Source organism: Meleagris gallopavo, chromosome 1, assembly GCF_000146605.3.
Source record: "Meleagris gallopavo isolate NT-WF06-2002-E0010 breed Aviagen turkey brand Nicholas breeding stock chromosome 1, Turkey_5.1, whole genome shotgun sequence".
In the NCBI taxonomy this organism is placed as follows: domain Eukaryota; kingdom Metazoa; phylum Chordata; class Aves; order Galliformes; family Phasianidae; genus Meleagris; species Meleagris gallopavo.
In genome coordinates this window covers 23,354,749-23,371,414 of record NC_015011.2, presented here as the reverse complement: position 1 = coordinate 23,371,414, position 16,666 = coordinate 23,354,749, and positions in this window count along the sequence as shown.

Here is a 16,666-nt window from a genome sequence, read left to right as displayed (position 1 = left end):
TCTAGGAATAAGCAAAACATTTGTTTGAAAATTTAAGCTACTTAATAAAAATTCTCTATATATTTCTGGACAAAGAACATGCATTTATTAGCTGGTAGGTGTGAGGAGCTTCATGGAATGCATTTTATTGATAGTTTCTGAAATGCATTCCAATATTCTTACCATGAACATCGTTTAATAAGCTATGAAGTAAAAAAAAAAAAATAAAAATGCTTCAGCTAGCAAATGAGTAACAAACTATATTCTGGACCTAGAAATTGGGGCCTATATGAGCAAGCAAGTAAAATATAAAGGAAGTTTAGTTCAGCAAATCTAAGTAAAATATAGCCAATAAGGAAAGTAGGAATACTTCATTTGAGTACAAGATACAAAATTTCTGATTTGTTTTTAAAAACTCTCTACTGAGCATGTTATTTGACTTTTTACCCTGAATTTAGAAAAAGTACTGTTGGATGGATATCTTGATTTTTGTAATAAGCTCTCCTAAGTATGACAGAACATACAGTTTTATTGTTGGGTTTTGGACTCCAGTGTGAAGAGAAATTACTTTTGTTAAACTGTGTTTGCTCAGTGGGACCTTGCTTCCTCATTTCTAATCTCTAGCTATCACTGCAATACAAATATTAAATAATATATGTTCTTATATTACTCTTTCACAGTTTTATAAGCAAACACTTGTCAGTAAAATGAAATAGATACCATGGTTAAACAAGTTTATTCACCTTGGAATGTTCTTCAAACAAAATACATTATTTTAAAATTAAAAGCTTTCTGAGGTCTATCTAATCTATTTAGTCTATTTACCATTTTTCCTTATATACATATAGCATATGTTAAGGAGGTAAAAAGTCAACCAGAAGCACTGTGCTTTTAAAGGCTGTCTGGTATTTCAAGACACTATTTTGTTTCACATATGGAAAACAAACTAATCCTTTCAAAACCTATTACACTTATGACTTTACTGTTGAGAAGGTACATTTTAAATGCATTCTCTATGCTAGCATTTAGGACTTTGCAAATTTTTGTTGGCAATAATACCAAGTTTTTATTCACTTGCAGTAGGATTAATTAACATATTAAAACAATAAGATGCCTATGTCTACCTAAAAATGTCTACATATGACCTATGTAGCTTTTGCATCCTTTCAGTTTTGTTCCTGGATGCCAGTAGGGTTTGAGTTGGAGTCCAGCAGGCCAAATGAAACTGCTGCTGATGTTGGTAATGTTTTTATTAAATGTTAGGTACTTACTGTTTTTTATGAAAGTTTGTGATGAGCAGAAATTCAATAACTAGAAGTCTTTGTATCATAAGCTATTGTTTAATCTTTCAAACAATAATTACTGTCTGTTTTGAATAAATAAGAGCATTGGTCTTGGATAGTAAGATGGACACTCCTCTGGGAAGTATTCTGAATATTTACACAGAAATTACACTAAGCCTGATTTCAAATACTTTACATAGTATTAAGTTTTGTGATTTAGAATTTATCTATACATTTCAACTTATTTCACTTTAATGTGATCTTTAGTACATCCAAAAAAGATATAACAGTGGAAATACAAAAATGTCTGCACTTGATCAGATCAAAAGCTCATATTTGGGACTCCCTCCAAAGCAAGGTACTACTTGGTGCTTTGGAAAACAGCAACTGCAGCAGCAACCTTTGAGAAACAGGTTGAATGTGGATGTCTCTCAGTTAGACCGACTGCCAGTTTGTGGCAATCAGCAGGTTAAGGATTTACTGAGATAGATGTTCTTCATAATGGTGTGAAATATCTATCTGTAGTTCTAGAGATTTGTCTAATCTTTCTGCCAGCATCTTATCATTAAGGCTGAGAAACTATGGCATTCAGTGACTGTTCTTCTAGAAAGTGTTGCAGGATCTGAACTTCAGTCAGACTTGATAAATTAATAAAAACCCCACAGCATTTGTTTTTATTCAATTCACAACATGTTAATGTTCTGAGTTTTCCTGATATTTACTGAAGCCAATGAAAAGAAGTTAAGCAGCTTTCAGAACAAAATGCTCAGTGGATTTTCATTTGCATAAGGCAAATAGCTGTCATTCATTGGTAAGGCCCATAAAGCCAAGGCAGCTGTTTAGCAACAAAGAAGTCATATTTTGTGAGGTCCAAAGTAAGTGGAGATAGCACACCAAAGATAGCTTATTTTCTCTCATTTTATTTCTTGTTGAATACTAAAGCCAAGGTCTTTTGCTGCTATTATTTCAAGAAAACATGGGTTGACAGTGATGTTATAACCTTCTAAGTAACACTGGAGACTGATAAATTGAATAAAATAATTTTGAAAACTAAGGAAATGAATCTGAAGAAACAATAGGAGAATATTTGTTTTATGCATGCTATTCTTCCATGAATAATAATTTTCACTCTTTGATTTCTACTGAAAAAAGCAAGTTATCTTTTGTATCTAAATAATAAAATTACATTCATATGAATAAAGTATTTTACTGTTTTTCTGTTTGATTTTCAAGGGAAACTAATGGTAAAAAGATGATTGCCATCAAATGTCGATTTTTATTGCAGATGAAATCAATGATTCCAGGTTGCAAACACTTTGAAGTAAAAAGTAAATAGGATATTGACTTCTTGTCACTGGTTAAATGACAAGCGCCTTCCATAATGAAATACAGATGTGCTTCTATAATGGTCAAAGTCCCTCATTTAGCTCAGTAGCTTACTGTCTGAAATATAACTATAGATGTTTTATTTGAGAAACTTGATCTGCTTTCAACAGTCCTTAAGGTCTCCTGACCAATCTCTTGCTATGACAAGGTAAGCCAAAAGACTGGAAATCACTCTTCCACCCACAGTGAACAACAGTGTTAAAAATTACATTTTAAAAACCCAGAAGACTTGGTTTCAGCTGTGCTTGCATCTCAGCCTGATTATTCTACATGCAGGTAACCTTTCCACTCAGTTATACATAGGAAGCAGCATTAATTTTATTATTTTACCAAGAATTTGGCATAATGCCACTCCAGCAACTTGTGAACAAACACAATGTTCTGTCATGAAAAGCAAGCATATCTGAGAAATGGGTTGTGTTTTAACTGGAATAACTGTCAGAGCAGAAGAAGTGGTGGACAGAAATTTCTCCAGAACTCACTGAGTTGCTCATTGTAAAATAAATGTGAGTTTTCTGCAGGCGGGGAGGGAGGACTGTGGCACACTGACAGGGACAAACATTTTCCATTATTGTTATATATGAGCTCTATGACTCAAAAACAGAAAGGATCAAGAAACCCCAGTGAATGTTAAAATTTTAGATTACTTATAATTTGCATTTCTAGCCACAAAAATACAACGAATCTAAGTGACTGTAGAGTAACATGAATTAATTAGATAGAAAGCTGTTTTTTTGCATATAGCCCTTGTCTTTTTTTTCTGAATATATGAAACAATAGTTCAGGGTGTTGCATACATAGATGGGGAATGAAGTGTTAGGGATAAGATAATGTATTTGGAAGACGAGATATTCTACTTTTCTTCTCCTATTGTTTTATTGTTATCTTATTATTTTGTTTCAATCGCTTTACTATTTACTATTTAAATTAGTTAGATCTTGCTCTCATGAAAATCAGTGACAGCCTTTTTCGTAATTTAGGTGGAAATTGAAATCCTTATCACAATAACTCTGATTTTCTTTTGGTTCATATTTGTTGATGCCACATCTTTGTAATTCCATCTTTTTTGTCGTTCCAAATTCCTTTACTTTAATTCCTTTAACACTGTCGGTGTTAACTGTCACCTTCAGAATTGCATAACTTATGATGGCTTCATAGAACAGTTTCCTAAGAACAGGTTTTACCATGTGTGTATTTTTTTACCAGAAGACTGTTGTGAGCCATATGGGACAGAGTTCAAAACTAATTCTTTTCAATTAAAATGGCAGTTGAGCTTGAAAAATTTCTTACCACTACACTCTTTCATTATGATTATAATTATGAAAATGTGCTCAAGGTACAGTGTGTTGTATTTCATCTTGCTGTGATCTTTATTTTAAGAACAAGGTAGTACAACTTTAATAAATATTAGGGTAGTACAGAAAAGACAGTGACCTAATGTACCTAACAGAGTCTTTAGTTGTTCATGCTCTGATAAGCCATACATTCCACAGCCATCAATAGGTACATTTGCTTTGCAAAATGCATGAGGTATTGACTACATTTTTTCCAACAAAGGGTATAATGAGAACACAGCAGGTCATAAGAGGAATCTGTCCTTATGACAATGATTGCAATGAGAATAGGAATATAAACTTGTGTTCTCACCTTTACTAAAGAAGAGAAGGTTCTCATTTCGTAGCCACGGGGCTATTGTTGTGAGACAAGACTGTAAAGCTCATTACTAGCTCTCCAAGTTATCCAATGAGAGAGTTTGAAGACTTAAAGGCAAAACATTCCTCTACATTCAACTAATTTCATTCTTTTTAATTGCCTAGTGTAAGACCACATGAAAGGAGAATTTGGGCAAATGTTTTCATAGATAATGTGTAACTCTGTATAAATATATTTCCAAGTGATTGAAGTTCCACCAAGAATGGTAACAGGGATGTTTATCAACAGGAGACTCACGGGATGAAAGCAATATATCAGCCTCAGGTTACAGATGAACAAGAAACAAGAGTACCATCCTTTCCTTGATCATATGACAATAATAATTTGTTCTGTAACTACTCTGTACAAACTGAAAAAGACAGACCAAATATTCTGGAATAGCAATGATAAACTCATAAACAATCTATGCAGTCAAAAGAACACACAGATAGATGTAGATCAGAAAGAGTAAACCACTGCAATCCATCTTTGTGATACTTCATATTAAATAGATGGACAATTTGTTGTGACTTCTCAAAAATTCCTGTCACACAGGCTTTGCACTGTCAATATTCTGTTCACCGTGCTATTATAGAGAAAAGAATCACTTAATCCAGGAAACTATATTAAATATTAACTATATTAAATATTAAATATATTATGTTGGCCATTTGAATACTGAGAAAATGTAGTTTTTATTTTTTGCACATTACAAAAACATTGTTTGATGTTAGAACAGCTTAGTATTTCTTACTACGTATTCTTACATCAAATGTCTAGCTCATAAGATGAATTAAGTCTCTCTATTAATTCAAGAGGGAATAGTACAGCGAGTGGGAATCATGAGATTATAACAGATGACTGAAGTAAATTCTGCCGATGTGTTGCCAAATTGTAAAAACCTTATTTATTAATGTTTATCATAGCCATAAAACACACAGTCTCACAGAATGGACTGTCTTCTAATACTGGAATGTGCTATAGTCTTTCCAGGGAGGATTAAATGTAAATGGTATGGAGGACTGAAGTATTTACCTGCGTTTTACTTGAAGAGGCCAACATTTCATAATCAAGTGCTGGTAATTCTGGAGCTTTCAGAATAGTTAAATCCTTAGAAAAAAATAAGCAGAAAAGGAGAAGAGCTGAGTAAAAGTTTCCTTGACTTTTGAAATTTGTAGTATCAGTCATGTTTTTGTCCTAAGAAGACATTTGAGAAATGGCGTAGAAATCAAAGTTAGAAGGTATCAGTCTATACAGAAGGATGTTACAGCTGCTCTTTCGCTAGGATTGTTGTCTTACTAAAATGTGTTAAGGTAGATCTTTCGGAATGACTGATAAGGTAGGATTTATATAAATAAAAATAAACATAAAATGCATGTAAAATATAAATATTTATAACTTAAGCCAATTTGCTGGTTATTCTACTTATTTCAGTTTGTGCCTTTCTGGGTGATGCTAGCAAGGGAGCACTATGGGAAACAAAGGAAAGTGCTAAGGAGGGACTTAAAATTAGTTTTATCCTTAGATTTGCATTGTTCTAGTCCACTTCTTACATTAACCAGATTAAAACAAAGCTTTAAAAATAGCTAGAATATTTATTTTGATTTATCTAGATGCAATAAAAGAACAGGAAATAGTGATATTGCAAAGAAACTGTGTCCCACATTATTATCCTCCTACTTTTAGAATATGCATCAGATTGAATCATATGTGGGCTCAAACTGAGCACAGGTGTTGTCATATTTGTCAATTTTCTAAGGAGAAATTTGTCACATCAATAAATAATAAATCTTGAGTGAAGAAAGTACATTAACATCTTACACCAGAGATGCTTGTTCAGAGTGTCAAAAGGGTCAAGTACAGCAAATGACATCTTATTATTGTATTATTGTGCATAATAGTGAAACAGGATTTGGTTGTTATCTAGGGAACTGGAGCAAATTGTTGACAATTATTTGAATAAAGGAAATTAATATGCTTCATTTTCCTTGATAAGACTATTCATTTTACATGTTGATGTTTTCCCCGTTTCTTCAGGTCACAGAGAGTAATTTTTAAAGTAAGAAATATGTGTCCTTTTTATTTTATTTCAGGTTGGGGAGGTTTTTCTTTTTTCTTTTTTTTTTTTAAAGTCAGTATATTTATTGAAGATTAAGTCTGATTAGCATCAAAATTCAGAGTCTGGCTGCAGCTTTAGTTTCCTTAGCTCAGCTGGGGAGTGCTGTCATTTGCTATTAATGCAGAGAATTTAGGCACTTAGTGTGACTTAGATATAACTGCAGTGTTGGGCTGTAAGGCAAAAATTCTCTAAAAGGAATCTAACTTCTCGTGTGTGAAGAATTGTAAACACTTCCTGCATATGAATGGCACCTAAAATGCTAGTATGATGCATCCCAGGAGAGCTGAAATTTTTAGCACCTAAAAAGGCCTGCATTTATCTGTAGCTCACAAATAAACATTGTTGGGACTGTCATACCAAAGGGTCTTGATCCAGGAAGCTTTTGTTGTTTACCCACAATAGAAAATGACAGTTCCACATGAATAAGTGTATCTGTAGGAATCCTGGATTAAATATCCTGGATATGTATAATTTTTCCAGCAATGTTGCTAAAATAAATAAATTCTTCTCAGAAGAATTTAGACAAAAAAAATAAAAAGAGAGGAAAAAAGATTGGCTTCAAGGGCTTACAGGTATTTTACTGAAGTTGGTCCTTCCAACTGCCATTCTGGTAACATTTTTTCATGAGTTACTACCCTCTTCTGCATATTTGATTGCATCTTCACTTATTTTCTCTTATTATGCTTGCCCTCAAAAGTGCATTTTAGGAGTCAGCTACAAAGGAGACTAAAATAGTCTTTTGCTTCACCACAATTTAGTTAGCTTCATTACTGTTGTACCTTCTGTATGCACTAGACATGAGTGAGTTATTAATGGAGTCCCAAATGATCTTTACTATTAATGAGAAAATTGTCACTCGGGGGGATTTCTCTATGGTTCTGCTTTCTAAGCAATATTGAAACTTCCTGATTCGCTGCTTTCAGTACAGATATTTCAAAGACAGCAGCAGCGGCCAATTTCTCTCTTACTACCTTCTCATCCCTTAAAGTCTTTGGTAGTCCTACTGGCACGTATCTGTTTTAAATGATATCTTTACACAGTGTCTACTCATTTTAAATGATTATTTTGGATACGCCTTTTGGTGCTGATATAGTACTGATGTTGAAAATAAGATCTCCTTCAGCCTTTATACTATGGACATCAAATGTTTTTCTCAACCATGGTGCTTAGTATGTGTGCATGTGTACGCATCTTCATGTGTATAAATAGTAGTATGTGTTTCTAGAACTTCAACATCAGTTACATTAAATTCAGCCTGACTAGCAGATGCATAATACCTAAGCAGCAAAAAAGAAGCAACACCATTATGCTCTTTCAGTTCTCAGCATAAATTGTTTACTGGACAAAATGGAAGAGCTAATTAGAGACTGAAGCAATGGCAGAATTTTTTTTAAACTTTATATTTTTTACATACTGCTAGAAGACAAAAGAGAAGAAAAGATTTTTTGTTCAATATAGGTTGCAGTCTTTGTCTTCCTGAAATGTACATTTCTTATTTTTCTCTTAAATTTGCAAATAATAGATGTCAGGCCTTAGCTCTGTTGCCACTTATTTTTCTTCCTTGTTATTTCTTCAGAGTTTTGTTTTCTTCTATAACTCTGTCTTCTTGTTACTTCCCTTCCTGTCTTTCATCAAAATTACATTTGTATGCAGTGTCTGATGTACTTAAAATTCTTTACAGAACGTTTTATTCCCTGGAAATGCTCTACAGGATTCCATTAATCTTTTTATTTTTCTTTCTTTTTTTTTTTCAGTGATACCTGAAATCCTGATATTTTTTCCCATCCTTTTTCTTGTCCTAACATACCCAAACTCTTCCTGCTCTGCATGATAACACCAAATCATGCAACATGCCTTTCAATACAGCTTATTAGCTCCCTTGTTCTATTCTAGATTCTTGTGGTGAACATATATTGATTACATTAACATACATCATAAAAATATAAAATTGTTGAGCAAGATAGAGATTTTAGGCAGATGCCATCATGGAAAAATAATAGGTGAAGACTGAGTGCATATTGACAGCTGATTCCAAGATCATTCAAGTTGTCAAGGAATATCAATTTCTTCTACACTCTGTTGGGAAAGATAGTAACTTCCAGAGGGAAATTCGTCTGCCTGAGATGGAAGAGATATCTTCCAAGGGTTAGAAATTCGCATGTTCCCATGAGGGGTTGAAACTAGATGACCATTATGGTTCTTTTCAAGCCAGGCCATTCTCTGATATGATATGACATGATTTTTTCAAAATAGTTACCAGTTTTTGAAGAATGTAAGATAAATTATATTCCCCTTAAGTAGGTGCAGATAGCACAAGGAACCAGAAGAAGTTTTGTTTTTGTGCAGTATGGTGGTGCATCTCCCCTCCCTCAATCCTTTTCTTCTCCCCCTTCTGGGAGCCTCTTGTTGGCTGGTGTGACCAGTACTTGAAAGCACTTCTCACGCCTCATCTCTGCTTTCCTGTAAATCATGAAAAGCAACACATAAGCAAACATGGATCATGGTTTGAGGAAGATAGTTTGGAATTTGAAAGTCCAGCAAGTTCTGGGGGTTCTCATCACTGTTAGAAAGTACCAAAATATTTTGCCATCAAAGCAGGATAGTTTGGAAAGATACCTGACAAAAGTCAATTATCTCAGGCTCTATAATTATCAGCAGATAAGAGGGAGCACAAAGGTGCCAACTTGTATCTTGCATTCTTGTATTCTTGTATATCTTGTATTCTTTGCATCTGCACATAGACTTAGGATGCCCTATTAATAAGTTTGGTATGAAACATATCATCTATGAATATGTAATCAAGTTATTGTTTAATCATCACATACTTCACTAAATTACTTTATTAATCTCCAGATTAGTAAATTGCAATTAGAATTTAATCCTTTAATCTACATCATATTATCAATAAATCTTGAATTGTTACTAAACATTACTGAATGAAATATATGTCATCTCCTGTGATGAAAGACAGTAAATTAGATTGGTTGTAGAAGGACTCACACCCTGTGCAAGTTCTGCAGTTCAAGATTGGTCTAGTAGCTTCTGAGGATGAAAAAAGGGGAAAAAAAGGAAGCCACATGGAATATTTTTATTTCTGATGCAGATCGGTAGAGACAAGAACAAACAATCTCAGAGTGTGTAGGATTGCTAACATATTTTACACACATATATAAATATTATATATTTGTATCTTTTTCCAATTTAAACCAAGAGACTTTATGTTGCTTTCTGTAAAATGTTCTGGGAGACAGTCTGCAAGATACTTTCATTCTAATATAGAAACTTCAAGTGTTGTTAAAAAAAAATATGGAATTTTAACACTAGCATATCATTATGCACGTAGAGTATTCAACACTAAGTTACATGGGAGTATTTAACCAACAGCACAGGACTGGAAAGTCACAGCATGGAACTGTAGGACATAACATTAAATATGGATCATGATAATAAGAAAAGATTTGTTGAATTCAACATTTTGTGCCTGATTCTGCTGAAGTGAATTTCATTAACTGCAGTGACTTGTTAGAACATGCATGTTCTTCAGAGATATGAAAGGTAGAGGAATGGTCTTCCGTAAGTCTGTTTATTTACTATACTACTATAGTTCTCTTTACATATTGTAAATTCATCTAGTCTTTCATGTATTCAAAACATTCTTTTTATTCAATATGACTCAGTAAAGTCATTTGACATATATATTAAAAAAAGAACAACAAAAAGATTCCCCATATAGAGGAGAATATAAAATACAACATTTCATAGTGCAACTTCTTAATAGAAAAAAAGGAACGTGGGAAAAAATGAAATTGGTACTTCCAGAAACTACAGTACAAGTGGTATTGCAATACATATATCAGTAGAACATAGACACTAGAGAGTTGGCAACTTTTGAGAGATTATTTTATATTAGTTTAAAAAATGGATACTTTTCACATCATGCACAGCCCATCTTTGCAAAATACATGACAAAAAAAATAAATCCTAAATGCAAATCAAAGCTTAGCAATTAAAAACATTAATAAATTTTAAGGATATTGGTTTTATTCTGCTATAGAATTTAACAGGTGACTGCAACAGTTCTACCTACACAACTGTGAAAATGGATTGAGATATGTTGATCTCTTTTGTTCACTATCTGAAATCAATTTATTCAGCACTTCATAGGAAGAGATCTCAGAATAACAGGCAATATGTCTCACGCTGCTTAGATCAGGACAAATTATGGATATTGTTTTCCAGAGAATCATTTCCTTGCCAGAATTATACTCAGCTATACCAAAGATTTTCTTCCTGGCAACTTTAACCTGATTTCACCTAGATAAAAAATGCTTATCAGAAAAGTCATGCATTTGGTATCTGCATCCTTTAGGAGCCTCTTTCTCATACTACATGCTTCATCTGGAGCTCTAATCCTAATCTCAAAATTCTGCTTTTTCTCTCAGTGAGATGAGGGCCCACCTGTAGTGCAGGTGCTGAAGGAAATTTAGGGCTGTTCAAGTTACTCTTATCTGAAGAAATTTGGCATTTGTGAGATTCCTAGAATTATGCATACTGTTAGTATTAGAGGTGTGGTTAAGGCCAGAGGAAGGAGAAAGTCTAGAAATCAACATGGAGTGGTTTGAAAAGGTGCTGCCAAAGGAGTTCTTCTCTGATGAATTTCCAGTCTGAATGAGCTGGAGTGCACAGGAAGAAGATCAGAGCTCTTCTTACAACAAGACTCAGTGGACACAAGTTTAAACAATGGGAGTTCTGCTGGAAACAAGAAATGCTCTATTACTGTGAGGGTGACAAAGCAGTGGAACATGCTACCCAGAGAGGCTGTGGAAACTTTATCACTAGATAAACTTCCAAAGATGTCTGGATACAGTTCTGGGCAATTTGCTCCTGATACCTTTGCATGATCATAGGGACCAGAGCAGATGGCCTCCAGATGTTCCTTCCAACATCAACCATTCTGTGATTCTGTTATTCAGTGGAAGTTGGATTGACTGCAAGAAAAAGTGAACAATAAGAAATGTTTTGGTTTTTTTTTTTTTTCCTATGAAGTGTTTCATTGTTGAATGGTCAGGACCTACACATCAGCCATATGTTAGCCTTAATTAGGTCTAGAGTAACAATTATGATGAAGAGTTCAGGCAGTGAAAAAAAAGAAAATCTGCAATTGGACTAGGGCTGGAAATAACTACCAAACAAAACTGTGGGCTACAGGACGTTCCCCCCAAAGGATTCTTTATCAGTGAGAAGTAAGCTGTGAATTCTGTGAGGCTCAGCACAGTGTTGAAATTAGGATTATAAAGAAGAGAAAGAGCCCTAGGCTTCCATTGCATTGTGTCTGGAAGGATTTTAACAGAGGAGACAGAGCTTTCTTGCCTGAAAACCATTACTATTTGAAAGGTCTAGGTTAACTTGGTTTGTGACTCAACTTAGGGTTTACAATTCTGGTTGGGATTACAGTAAACTCAGTGTACTGTTTGTTATGGGAGAAAGAAGCTCAGAGTTCTGTCTTAAGTGGATTTTGAAACAGGCTGACAAATTAACTTGAGGGTCATCTAAGCAAAACTAGAGATGCTTTGTGTAAGGAGTTATTAAGGCAGTACATGGTGCTAGGTTTTGTTTAAAAGAAAATGGATAGATTCCCCCCCCTCCTTCCCTCCCCCAGGCAAATTCTTAAAGCTGCGGATTCTGCCTCAATGGAAAATATCTGGAAGGTGTCAAGATTCTGGCTGTATGGCTTAAAGTTAAGAGGTATAGTAAGGTATAGCTGTGCTTAGATAGAGACTATAGATGGTTACTCAGAGAGATTTAACACTACCATAAGATTTCTCTTCATATCATTTTTTTCTCTGAGACAAATCTAGGGTTTCATATGTAAACTGGATTAGAATCATGGCTAGCACTGAATGAGAAAGTCCAGAGTGAAAGTTGCAAGGTGACTGGAAAACTGTTTCCAAGGCAAATAAGTGCTGGAAACAATGGAGCACTGCTGTCTTCTGTCAATCCTAACCAAACTGTCAGGCTTAGCCTTACTCACAATTTTCACCAGAAAATAATTATATAGGGAAGGAATTTCTTCCATCAGCACTTTTGTAGCCCCTCTAAGACTGTGGTTCCTGGCTTTAATGTTCCTGCTGCCCATGAAGATTCAAGCAGATTGATAAGTAGATACATTTTTTCCCTACTTGAAGTCATGCAGTATTACTTTAGCAAAATGATGCCACTCACTGTCCTGTTTCTTCTCTGTTGACATTGCTTTTTTTCTTTCCCCAGTGTTACCTCAGTAAGATGTGAACAGTTCTGGTCCTCGGAGTTACTTCCATTTTTTTCATTTTAACTTATATCACTCTGCTCTTCATCGCCCATTCAATTCCTTTCTTTTCTTTCCTGTGCATTAATTAAATGTGCTTTATCACTTCTTTTCTAAATTCTTTGTATACTATACCTTTCTTTTACCTTGCTTTGCCTTGCTTTACCTGTCTCTCCTTGTTCACTTTGCCTTCCTTGGCCTTACTTTGCCCTACCCTACAATCTTTTTTGCTATAACTTATTTTTTGCTTCGATCTGTTGCTCCCTGAGGCATCCATTTTTTTCTCTTCCTAAAAGCTTGTCTCCCAATTTTTGTTTAGATATAATATTGAATTCCTTTTTCTCCTCCTGTTCTTTTCTTAGAACAGTGTTTTCTCTTAGATTTTCTCTGATGTTTTATGTCTGTTCATGGTTGTTTATCACTCTGGCTTTGTTTTGGTTATTCTCATGAGAGGACTCTCTACTTATTAATTGCTTGTGCCTTAACTCAAAAGTCGTATTTAATTTTATCTCACTATTCTTACCAGCTGCTTGTCTTCACTGCCTCATCTCAATATAAGAATTTTCTGACTAGAAATTTGCAAGTATATTCATCATCTTAGATGGTATGGTTTTATTTTAAATGTAATTACCTGACATTTTTTCTCATTTCTCATCTTTTATTCAAAAGCTTGTGAAACACTTACATGTAGTTTGGTGCACTTAATCCACCAGTTGTTTCTAGAATTCTGATATTACTGCTGTAGGGATTAATGTTCTGATATGCTTTTTCTATATCCAAAGGGAAAGTATGTGAATGTAAGAAGCTTACATTTACTGCTGTGAACTTTGTGTAATTTTACAAGTTTACAAGCACATATCTTATTCATATCAAGACTGTTCAATATAGATACTTCATCACAGGATTTAGTAATATGAATACTTTTGTAAATAACTTTTTTTCCCTACAAACTGTAGGCTTCAGAAATGTTCAGTCTCTATGACAGCATTTATCATTTGTCTTATGTAATTAGTTTATTTCTTATAGATTCATATACTGATGTTAACTGATGGTTTGCAAGAGATCGATTTTCCTTAGCTTTTCAGAGTATTGCATAAAGGACATAGGACCTGCAATAGCTAAATTCCTAAATTCCAGAATGCAGACTAGAGTTGTATTTGACACTTGAGCTCTGTGTTTGATTTTGTAGGGACAACTAGACTTCTAAGAACAAGGCTAAAGACAGAGCATAGAACTAACAGCTGGAATCATAATGCACAATGACAGTAGATATGAGGACAGGTCTGAAGGCATGTCCCTCCATCCTAAAGGAATTCAAACATTCTTCTAATATGAGAAGTAGATGTTGGAACTATTTATACTCCAATGGAGTAGCCTAGATGAAAATAGAACTGATATTGTTTTTCATACTATGAGGACTGATTCTACCAAAGAGGATGAACAATTAAGACAGAGTGGGGATCATCATTTCAGACTCCTTTCAAAGCAGTCACCAAGTTCAAAGAAGTGCAGCATACTTGTTTAGGTAGAGAAGGTGAAGCATGATCACGATTCTGTGGTTTAGTGTCTGTTGCACTCAGGTGTAATAAGGAACTTTCAGGCATTTTTCAAATTTTCATTTTATACAGTGCACTAAAAACCAGACATCAAGAACAGTACTTTGACCTCTGGGCTACAAAATGAAGCCTAATGTTCTAGTTAATCATCTACATACTGATAATCCTTTTTCATGTTGTTGTGGGACCCAGATTTGCATCCCTTCAGCTCGAAAATGTCAGTGAACTCTGGTTTTCTTCTTGCTGATTGAATGATGTATGAAGAGAGAACGAAACTACCTGACTGCCCATGCCCTTCTTTAAAAATATTCAAAAATAAAGGAGTTAATACTATATTTTACAAAAATCCAGTCAGGAAGTCACAGATGTTCTTCAAGATGTTTACATAGTCTGGCTTCAGCAGAACAAAGGGTTTAGGAAAAACACTGTTCTTTATTGATATTCTTTCTTTGTATGTTCATTATATTGCCTTGTTAATTCCATTTCCTAATGATCTCAATTTTTCTTTCCAATAATATCAATTTTAAAAATACAATAAAATGGATCTCTTCTATGCAATTGAAGTTCATCTGTCTAATTTCTCATATCCAATTTAAAGAAAGATATGCAAACAAAGAAATTAAATTTTTTAAAAACAAGTGCAATTCAGATAATTACCTCTTTTTTATTTTGTGTATGATACTTGTATATGTAATATATCTCTAAAAAAGATAGTGATAATCACTTAATTGAGATATAACTTCTTTCTAAATCTTTACTTATTTAAATCAGATTCTAATAGACATTTGTCTTTACCATAGGCTAGTAGCAGCAAATCAGTCTTGCGCATGCTTCACGTACAATAGCATCCTCCTAATGAATATTTTTACACCATCCAATATCAGGGGTTATCTCAGTAGCAATCATTGCTCATGTAGAAGAATCAGAAAGAAATCTAATTTATCAAGAGTTGTCTGTTGTTTCACAGAAAACAAACCTCAGTCAGCTAGTTTCTCTCTCTTTACAGTAATAAAATCAATGAGTCAGAATCTTGAATCCCTTATTCATATTGTTAGTAGTTCTGCTTCATGGAGTTAACTAGATCAATCCATGCCCGAGACAGGGAGCAGTAGACCCTTGCCTCCCCCCCTCCACACACACACCCCAACCCGGCCCCACAAAATGGGAAGGAAAAGGAAAAAGGGATAGGGAAATGGGAGCTGGGCTCAAGGAATGAAAAAAAAAACAAAACAGTGGAAACGATCTATGGAGGAAAACTTATTTTACTAACTGTGATATGGGAATGCAAGATAACACAATATAATACAATCTAATTTAAATTGAGACTAATAAATCAAATAAAATAGGAGAAAGTGAGAGTTTCTGAGACTGAGTCAAACCTGAAAAGCTTGGAAAGGCTAGGAAAGCACCCTCCAGCACCCACTGCAAGATAGTAAGTGACCGCCCAACCAGAAAGGGCCAAATCCCATGACTTCTGCGACATACAGGGACAGGTACCCAGAGTTGGAGCATTAACACTCCCAGTGCACTACATGATGTTATGATGTGGAATAACGAAAATCAAAATTCACAAAACCATGACATCTGTGAAAAGATATTCTTCTATTTTCACGAAACTTTCAGCTTTTGCTGCAGGGCAGACAAAAGTAAGAAATGTGATATTTTAAGGAATCTTCTGAACGAGCACCATCTTCTTCACTGATTACATGTAGAATAATCCAAGTTGGAATAGACCTCAGAAGGTCTCTAGGGCAACATCTTTCATAAAGCTCAGCTCTCAGGTCAGAGCAGAATGCTTAGGGCTTTATCTAGTCTGATCTTGGTAGTCTCTAAAGATGGAGGCTGTACAACTTTCTGGGGCAATCCATTTCACTAACTGACTAGACTTGTGGGCAAAATGTGTTTTTCCACATCCACCTCTCATGTTCCTATTTATGCTCCCTGCCTTTAAAATTCCCACCATGCACTCCTGGAAAGTGCTTGACTTTGTCTTCCTTCCAGACTTCTCCAAAAGTATTGGAAAGCTACTGTCAGGTCCTTCTCAAGCTACTCTCCAGGGTGAACAAGACCAATTCCCTCAACTGATCAACTGAGAAGCCAACCTGGATTCTAGATCTGTAGTAGATGTGGTCTTAAAAACACTGAGAGAGAGGAGAATCATTTCCTTGAGCCACCATCTTTTCGATAGCTCAGGAATCTGCTGACAATCTACAAGGCTCTTTTAGTTTTTAGTCTTTCTGCAATTCAGGCTAGATGAAACATATATTGCAATACAGACTGCTAAAGTATAAAAAAGATTGCAAACACTTGCTGTATGATTCCCTAAGGATAGACTGCTCTTTTTTTT